We start from the raw sequence: 10,188 nt of genomic DNA on the forward strand, positions 1-10,188 counted from the left end.
CGTTTCAGATTGTCTTGCACATTCTGCTTCCTGTCATTTTGAGTTCCTCCTGTTCCTATTCCGGTCATTGCACTGTGTTTTGGCAGCTGTTTTCTGACAATCTCCTTTGCCTCAGGAGCAGCAGAGGTATGCCGGTCTTTAAAAAAAAAAAACAAAAACAGTCTTACCTTCCTTGCACATTAGACTTCACGTAGGGTAGACCTCAAACAAATGCTTCTCCCATATTTTTCCCTATCTTTCTGTGTACTTTAAAAGCATTTGTTTGGATACAGACTCAAATAAGTGGGAGCGCTGAGCATTGCATTTGCAGTGAGCTCAGTAAATGGTTTAGATCAAAGTAATCTTCTCAAAAAATATGTGCACCTTTGCTCTGGAACAATTTTTGAGTTTTATGCTATTGATCCTGGGAGAAGCACCTGAAAATCCAATGGCTAACGACATGTATGAGTGTTCATCTTGTATTGCGGCAGCCACCACGATGACAGTCTCGGGAACCTACCTGAGCTGGTGTGGTAGGACCCAATTTCTGTCAGTTGAAAGGTTTTTGCTGTAATTAAGCCTATGTTCAGAAGCAGTCTCAAGTACGTGACATGCTGAGGAAGAACGTGCAGCTTCTTTCAGGTTCTTGTTTCCACCAGGTCGGTTCCCCGTTCGGGTTCCCTGTGTGGCGTTGCAATGGCTGTGTCAGTGTGGTGGAGGGAGGTGCGTGGGGTAGAGAGAAGGCGGGAGTAAGGGCTCTTAAACCCAGCTTCTGCAGAGCTGTTGCTGTATGTGTAAGTGCATCCACCTCCCAGAGGTGACGTGTTGTACTCAGCAGTGGTGGGGTCAGCCCAGGGGAATCTGTACGAGAATTTGGCTTCTAGCCCCAGAAGCCCCATTTCTCAGCAACAGAGCTTATTGTTGTTCTGATTCAAAACAAAAGGTCATGTTGAGCAAATAAAAATATTTTCATTCAGGTTATCCTTATCTGCAAGGAAGTATTGTGGCAAAAAATCTTTCTTCCCTTTCATAGTGAGCTGAAAAATAATACCAGTTTGTTACAAATCTGTAATATAAAAACTCATGTATACACTGCATGTGGGTGAGCAGGCACTTCTTTATTGCAGCGCTGGACGCACAGGGGATCACTCCACCACGTGTGCGTGCCTAGTTTCTCTGCTACAAAAGTTATATACAATCAAAGTATACATATTCATCATATTTCCAGGAAACAATTAACATATTCATACGATTTCCGAGAACTCGTTAATATATGTAAAAGCTCGTGAGGCATGGGCCTTCAGGTACACAGGTGGTCGTCTAAGGTCCTCTGGTGGTCGTCCATAGTCTTCCTCATGGTGTCCTTCAGTTGAACGCCATCTTTGCTCAGGTTGGTTGCAAAATTCCATTCTTGGAATCTTCTTAAGTTTTCCTCGGTTTCCTGACCAGGTCTACAACTTATCATTCTCTTGACAAGCAAATCCTGCCTATTCACAGTGCTACATTGTTCAGCAGTTAGTTTATGATGAAATCACAGATAAGTCATACCTCGTTACCTTCATACAGAATATATAAAATTTAGTTTTTATTAATCGCTCTCTGGATTATACTATTCTATCAATATCCATCCTTAAAATAATCAATGGTTACTTCTATTAATATCTATTGATTGGCATTCTTGATATTTGAATCAAGATGGGAAAGGTAAGGAATTTTCCAAGCAGCATCATTGGTGCATATCAGGTCACATTGTCACGGGACTCAAACCAGACTTTTCTATTCAGTTCTTCATCGTTCCATCTCATTACTGTTAGTTCCTTAGTATGGAACAGCGACTCCCTGGTGAGGTTCCTATGGTTATTGTTTCTAACGGAACAATCCTAACATATGCATTTGTATTTTATTATTTTATTGATTAATCAAATTTAACCTTTCTATATGATTAATTCTTGATTATTTTTTTTAAAAATCAGAGTATTTACAAAAGTTCCCCCCTGTGAAAGTTTTGAAAATTATTTCAATACTTTCATTTTAATCAGTTAAGCTGATTATGTGCATCAAGTATAGATGCCAAACGAGTTAATCGAGTCATCATCCTCCAATTTATGATATGTAGTATTACTGAGAAAACAAGACTGATCAAAATCAGTATCAGGAGAATAACGATGGGGTGGCATAACTCATTTAGGATGCCTGTAGCAGTAGGTGACCATCCGAAAAGAGTGTCCCACCATTTATGTTCTGCACCTTTTCCACCCTCTCTAAAACACAGTGTATTTCTTCCACATTGTGATGAACAGTTATTAAAGTTCTGTGTCTGTTTCCCTTGACCTTTTTCAAAATTTTGATTAAATCCTGGTTGTTGTAGCAATTGTTTCACTAAAGTGAGATTCATTCCAATGGGTGCAGGCAACAGTTCCTGAGTTCATGTATAATTCGATTGCAAGAGCTGGTGAGATGTGACTGGAGCCAAGTAAGAAAAATCACATCCCGTGATTTCAGTGAAATTGCAAACACAAAAATTGGAGTGATTCCTAGTATGTATAACTACATCATCTACGGATATAAAATCACAAGCTGTTCTCAAACATACACAGCCCTTACCCATACATCTATATAAGCAGTGTTTCAGGGTTTTCGTCAGGGCGAGTTTCAAAATGACTCAAAATGATTTTGTTCAGTATCTAAACAGATATCCTGACCTCTGATTGCATTACCTTCACAGATGAACCCTTGTTGTTCTCGTACAATACAAGAATCCAAATCCACAGTTTGCCATTTCTGTCCCACTTCTTGGGCCCATACTCTATGCTCAAATGGATAGAGTATGGTTCCATTGTGATTCAATCCTAATGCAATAACAGGGTAGATGGAATATATTGAAGCATTATGTCTAGTTAATACAAAAGTTGTGGCTGTACTTGTGATGGGATCATGGGTAAAGTTTACCAAATTCCACCAGGACTGGAGTTTTTTCTCTAAATCAGTGGCACTATCTCAAATTATTTTCCGAATCTCGGTGGGGAGATTGCCTTCTTCACCCTCTCTTATGATTGAAGCGGCCACTGATTGCGCCCACAGTTGAGCCTGGATACAACTGAGAACCAAAGACAGGTTATCTTGGGCCACACCGAGTGCATCTACAACGAAATTCATGGTCTTCCACATTGACCTTTTCCCATTTTGGTAATATGTTTGACAACAGCCACTGGTTAGTTTCTAAAGCCAATAGGGAAGATTGCAAAGGCCGTTGTAATTTAGCCAATTCACTAGATGGAGTAGCCAATTTGTCTCCTGACATATTTTCCTAATTTGCCTTTTTAATGTCAGAATGTGTTTAAACAAGGCCTTTTTGTTCAAGCTTTAGACATCTAAAAAGTGTCTACATGATTCACACCTGCATGAAGCTTTGCAAATCACACAGTAGTCACCAAACAGCTATATTGCACAAAGATCCACACAATACCACACCATTCTTAGCTTAGTCTACATTGTAAAGTGCTGTTTCGTAGGAAGAAACTTGTTCTGGAAAAATAAGTATCTGGATAGGCAAGTACTGTTGAACTGTATTTCTGAAAGGTGACACTTCCATCGTAGCAGAAAAAATCTGACAGTGTGTTGTCAGTGCCTCTGACAGTGTGTGTTTTTATTTAATAAGCTGGACTAAGCACCATAGAGTACTGTAATGAATGCATCCTAAGTATTCAGGTGACACCAAAAGCCAAATCAATTTTTAAACTCAGAATGAGATAGATACAAACAGACATATCAAAAGGTAGGTAAATGTTTAAAGTGGCGTCAGTCTCTGTCCAGGAGAATAAGTAATTGCATAGCAGAGCACATCTTAAAGTAATGTAAGATAAAGCTATAGCAGAAAAAAAACCCTCAATCTTTAATTTTTTACTTCTATATTGTCAAACCAGTAAAATTTAATCTTTTTAAAATAAATGAGTCTGAGAGAGTGTCGTCATAGCTAAGATAGTGTTCAGTTTATGAGTATTTCCATGAAAGAATGAAAGGCCAAAGCCTGGTGGTATTGGTCCAGATGCTTCTAAAGAATCCAAATGTGGAACTGTGGCGTGCTAACCATGACATAAACCCTTAATTTAGACCGGTTTCTGAAGCTGAGGAATCAAAAATTATATATTTGTCTGTGGAAAGAGATTTGGTCTGGGAACAACAAATGAGAAAGTTCAACCCTATCATCTATAGCTTTAAGCCAATACTAAGTTTGGTAGATGAACAGACAAATGGTGATTATACAATGGGAGAAGTCACAGCTACTGCAGAGAGAATCCTGCCTCCCGGGTCTATTTGACTACTGGGCTCACACACACAAGAACATGACTCATCTACTCAACAGAGTGTACTAACATGTAGAAGTTCTCAGTGCTTGACTTGCTAGTCATGGTTTAATAAATGACTGAGGGGAAAAAAAGTGGAAGAAACAATAAATTTTAACAGCAGAAAGAGATTTGCTGCATCTGACTACAACTGAAGTTGCTCCAAGATCTGGAAAAGCAAGCCAACAAAAGAATGATGACGTTTGTGTTACCTATGAAGCTACTCAGGAACATTCAAGTCTAGAAGTGACTGAAGAGCTGCAGGAGGCCCTCAGGACTAAGTGACCAGGTAAACGAGCAGATGAAACTCAGTATTAACAAATGCAAAATAACACACCAGGTGGGGAAACCCTGTATGTGCACAGCTTGTTTACAACTCACCATCAGGATTGTGTGGAAAACACTGCAGAAGAAACTTGGTAAATGTCAGCTTAATACTCGGTATTGACCAAAAAGGCAAATACGGTTTCAGGACTATGGAAAGAAGGGAAACCCAGCATTTTGTCATCCTTCACAACAACAGAGTGTCTGTATGGAGGGCTCCTTCAGTCAGTCTCAGAAGGCAAGAGGAGAGAGAGGGGCAGCAGGATGCTCGCCAGTACAGAATGGCTTCCATCCAGCAAGAGGAAACATGAAGGGGAGGGCACAATAGGAAAGAAAGGCTATGACAACCATCTATTACAAAAAGAAATTACCTAAATGGTAACTAGCGAGGGACAATTTGCCATTTCTCCTGCAACAGGAAGTTCCAGAAGATATCCACTGCTTCACAGCTGCTGCCTGGGTCATCAAAGTGTTTCTGACACAAGTGCATAATGAAGCTGTGGAATGTACTTCCACGCAGCCTTACTAAGGCAGAAACATTTGCGGGTGAGACCCAGACAAGAAGTTGCTCTTGCCGGGCCTTTCTAGCCCCAAAAGGGCTGTCAGGCGCACTCTGTCGCAGATGGAACTTCTGCCAATTACCATTTCTGCCAATTTCTTCTGACAGTGGCCACTGGACAGGGGCTTAAGAGAGAGGACACTGGAGGGGAGTACTCCAGGTCAGATCAGTACAACAGTTCAGACAGCAAAGCACACAAAGGTTTTGCATTATGACCTACATTCATTTAAGTGTATTGTGATTTTCAGGTCCCATTTCATAGCTCTACAGCTGTATACACGTACTTAGTAAGCATACTTCACACACATTCATCAAGATGCAACACTATCCCCAAATTAGAAAGCATATCCCCAAATTAGAAAGCACCAAGTATGTATAAGAAACATCCTTCACTTTATAGCCTTATTTTTCCACAACACAAGTTAACAGTGCAAGTACCCAAATGTTTTTTTACGTAGATTTCTATAAACAGATGCAGTCCACCTCCATGCCCAGTAAGATCACCTAACAGATGCTCCTGGAAGATATGTCAAGACATATGGAAGACAGGCAGGTGATTAGAAACAGCCAACATGGGTTCACCAAGGGCAAATCATGCCTGACTCATCTAGTGACCTTCTGTGATGGAGTGACTGCACGAGTGGACAAGGGAAGAGCTACAGATGTCATATACCTGGACTTCTGTAAGGCCTTTGATACGATCCTCCACAACATTCTTATCTCTAAATTTGAGAGAGATGGGCTTGATGTATGGACTGTTCAATGGATAAGGAATTGGCTGGATGGCCACGTCCAAAGAGTTATAGTCAATAGCTCAATGTCCAAGTGGAAACCAGTAACGAGTGGGGTCCCTCAAGGGTCTGTGCTGGCACCAATATTATTTAGTGTCTTCATTAACAACACAGACAGTGGGATTGAGTGCACCCTCAGCAAGTTTGCAGATGACACCAAGCTGAGCAGTTCATTCGCTAGAGGGAAGGGATGCCATTCAGAGGGACCTTGACAGGCCTGAGGAGCAGGCCCATGTGAACCTCATGAGTGGGCACGGTGGTGTTGGTTGATGGTTGGACTTGATGATCTTACAGGTCTTTTCCAACCTTAGTGATTCTGTGATTCTGTGAGATTCGCCAAGACCAAGTGCAAGGTCCTGCACTCGGGTCCAGGCAATCCCCAGTATCAGTACAGACTGGGGGATGTAAAATGGGCCACAAAAATGGTCAGAGTGCTGGAACACCTTCCCTGTGAAGAAAGGCTGAGAGAGTTGGGGTTGCTCAGCCTGGAGAAGGCTCCAGGGAAGACTTCATTGCAGCCTTTCAATATATAAAGAGGGCTTAAACAGAAAGAGGGAGATTTAGATTAGATAGAAGGAAGAAATTTCTAATGGTGAGGGTGGTGAGACCCTGGAACAGGTTGCCCAGAGAAGCTGTGGCTGTCCCAACCCTGGAAGTGTTCAAGGTTATGTTGGACAGGGCTTTGAGCAACCTGATCTAGCGAAAGATGTCCCTGCCCATGGCAGGGGGATTGGACTAGATGATCTTTACAGGTCCCTTCCAAACCAAACCATTCTGTGGTTCTATGATTCTACGCAAAACTACTATGTGATACAGTTTTTAAAAGGAGAGGAACAGAAATTTGAGGTGAGACATCCTTTAAGGCAGAAATCGGGTCTCAGGACTTAATCAGTGCATTTTTAACATTCTTACTAAAAAACCAAGCTGCTACTAGATCAAAAAATTAACTTATAGAAACAAGTATTAAAAGAAATACCTGATTTTTTTTTAAAAGTTCACATATTATTACTCATGTCAGTAACTCATATGCTTTTGCCTAAATACCAGGTACAATTACTCACACATGCAAACACTTCTGATTTTGGACTCTAAAGTAAGTCTGATGTTTAAGGTAGAATTGCACTTTATATATTTTTATATAGCCTATAGTAAAAGCCTGGAAGAGTCAAGAAACTTACCATTATGCCACCAACTACACGACACCAGGTGTCAGAATTAGAGTTTTAGCTTACAGTCACATTAAAGGTATATGACATGCAATCAGATTCTAGTTTACCCTCCTCTTTCCAAATAAAACCTAAACGTTCAGCTGCAGTTCTGATTTCTCCCTGCTTTATACTGTATTTTTGCAAATGTTATTTCGTGCTGAAGGGCCCAACCCCTGGTGCTCAGGGGTTAATTGGAAAGCATTTGACCCCTCAGAGGCATTCAGGCAGATTTCTTGAAAGGAGAATGGCAATCACACGCTGTCAGCTTTGATTTCATTAAATGCAAAACTGACTATGTAAGGATTTACGTTACACAAAAGGTAGATTTCTACCCCCAAAGAGTAATTTTGGTTGCTAGTCAAACTTCTTCCCTGCTTCCCCCTGGGAAGAAAGTCTGTGGAGAAAAGCATTGCACAGATCACAAGAAAGGCAGGAGAGTTCCTGGAAGAACATTTCCCACTAGTGTGGGACGTGTCTGAACCGTTTGTTTAAAAAAAGCATGACCCAGAGGCTTGTAAGCAACATGTGGACAGAATGTAATTAATCAGGAGTGAAAACTAAGGTAGAATTCTTCTGCTCTCTCTCGTCTTCCACCTCAGAACAGCAATGGGAAGAGATCACTGCACTAGATGTCGTCGTGGTACTCCCCGTACTTTGCTGTGACAGGTTCCTCAAGATGAACTGCTGCACCACCCATTAAGGCAAATGCTGGGTACATTATGCCAGAGCAGTCCACCTCGCACTCATAAAGGCATTTCATACGGCCTGCGTCGTAGAACCCCACCTTGCCTTTGTCACAGTCGAGGCAGATGCCCAAGCACGATGGCAGGGGAAGGATTCTGCTCGCTGGATCCTTGGGGGCAGCAGGTGTTGTGGGGATAAAGAACTTCTTCATGCCTAAAGTGACCAGTGTGAAAGGCTGTGGTGAGTCAAAGAAGGCATCTTCACTCCCACTGTCATGACCACTGTCTTGCTCGTACCTAGAACAGAAAAACAACCATTTGCTTTTGTCAAATTCTGAAGGGGGATCAGTGATGTGAACTGGAGAAAACATTTTTGTAAGACAAGAAACACCACATGGTCACCTGCAAAACCTTGTGGGGTAAAAATATACCTAAGCCAGGAGGGAAGACGCATTTAGTAGGTGGAGAACACTCACTTGGGCCACTTCAGACAATAAATAACAGCTAAACGCTAACGAGGACAAGACCACAGAAGGCTTTACTAAGGAGCGGATGTATCTAAATGTACTCATGCTAGGTAATCATTAATGAACCTACAGGTAGAGCAAATTAGTTAACTTGAAAAGTAATTTAGCGACTATGACTAATGATTACAGACAAGGTATGTTTAACTTCATTTACATAATGTTAAATGACACGAGTAAATACATTTAACATTACTGTTGTCCTATGAGTTTTCCTCACCACTGCTGTATTACATTGTCTTTAAAATTCACAACACAAAAAGTAGTGGTTTAAGTTTTTGGTTTGGTGGTTTGGTTTTTTTTAAAGTGCTCTGCCTGGAGGTTTCCATGAGCCCCTGTTTCCCAGCTGGTTACTGGGGAAAGTTTGTGGCCAGATTTGTTCAGTCTACATGCTTTTGCCCCCTACTTCTGTCACCAGATGAAGACACACTGGAGAAGCACACATTCTTCTGTGCCGACAATCCCTAGCTAGGTTTGCATTTTTGGGATGTCTGGGGGGAGATTGGATTTGTGTCAGCCAAAGTTTTCCAGGTATTTGTGTGGATAAGGAAAAAGAAATCAGGAAATCAGGATCTAATTTCTCACTTTGCAAAAAGCCTCCGTCTGGCTTTAAGCAGCTCAAGACACAGGCGTTCTTACACTTTCAGTATGTTACACAGGAGGAAGCTGATACATTTTTTACATTCCTGAAAAAGTTAAGAGTCCTCAGGAGATAGCTTCCCAGCCTGCAGTTCCTAGACACATCCAGGCTTACTACAACCATACTTCAGAGCTGAAATCTTTTTATTGGTTTGTCCACTGTACTTTGGCTTGTGATCAGTAGCACTCCAGTACCATATGCAAGTGTATAGCCTGGGATAAGCCAGTGACTTGGAATCCACCGTGACGCAAGCTACAGCAAAGATACACAGATACACACAGTGAACATTGTACCTCTGAATGGCTGCCAAACCTAGTATGCTAAGGAAATTAAGGCAGAGTCTTACTAGTGACAATTAAACATTGCTTCAATCTTGCAAGTGATGCTTTTTTTTTACCTTCTTGCTTTAACTGGCACATCTTGACATCTATAGGAACCTCCTTTCTTTCCCAAAAAGAATGAAAATAGGACTCTGGATAATTACAACACCTTTCTGCTAATAGCAGGGGATGAACAGGACAACCTGCTTACAGCATATCCTTCAAGCTACTTTCCACTAGTTAGGTTCACCTTGTGTACTAATTGCGACCAGACTCACTCTTAACTTATTTTTTAAAAAGCCATCTCCTTATATAAAACATGTATTGAGCAAGAGTCTGCAATTTACCTTGGGCTGGTCACATCATGGGTATTATGGAACAATTTCTGTATCTGGTTGCTAGAAACAACTCCCACTTTCACCAGGTATGAATAGGCTTCCACACGAAAAGCCCAGACGTGCTTCCCTTTGGCAATCCCGGTGTCGCCAATGATGTAATCCAGGGTTGTGTAGCATCCGACCTGCATGCGCTCAGATCCCAGCAGTAGAGGAAATCCAGCCCTGCTTTCCACAGAGGTTCTTCCTGGGTTCAGCAGGAGATGTTCACTGTTGTACCCACATTTGTCATCAAAAAGAAAACTGAAAACTGAAAAACAGTATCCAAAAAAATTTCCTCTTAGTTAAGTATTTGGCCTTCTGTGCTTATAAACTACATTTTAAGTCATGCTGGCATCAGAATTTCTCACTTTTAAAGGCTACCGGGAACGTCATGCAAGCTAAAACGGTCTCAGCATGCCACCTACTTAACCTGTTTGTTA

Source organism: Gavia stellata, unplaced genomic scaffold (assembly GCF_030936135.1).
Source record: "Gavia stellata isolate bGavSte3 unplaced genomic scaffold, bGavSte3.hap2 HAP2_SCAFFOLD_34, whole genome shotgun sequence".
In the NCBI taxonomy this organism is placed as follows: domain Eukaryota; kingdom Metazoa; phylum Chordata; class Aves; order Gaviiformes; family Gaviidae; genus Gavia; species Gavia stellata.